The sequence below is a fragment of the Eimeria mitis genome, genomic scaffold, assembly GCF_000499745.2.
Source record: "Eimeria mitis Houghton genomic scaffold, Emh_scaff122, whole genome shotgun sequence".
NCBI classification, from domain to species: domain Eukaryota; phylum Apicomplexa; class Conoidasida; order Eucoccidiorida; family Eimeriidae; genus Eimeria; species Eimeria mitis.
In genome coordinates, this window is record NW_013568279.1 from 8,416 (window position 1) to 8,672 (window position 257).

A 257-nucleotide genomic window follows, 5' to 3' on the forward strand; every position below is an offset into this window, starting at 1 on the left:
GGTAATCATACAATAAAATACAGCTCGCTTCTTCTCCATCTCGCCCCGCTCTCCCTGATTCCTGTAAACCCTAAACCCTAAACCCTAAACCCTAAACCCTAAACCCTAAACCCTAAACCCTAGATGCTGGGTGGTAGGTGGTAGGTGGTAGGGAATACAGCTCGCGTCTTCTCCATCTCGCCCCGCTCTCCCTGATTCCTGTAAACCCTAAACCCTAAACCCTAAACCCTAAACCCTAGATGCTGGTGCTGTTCTCT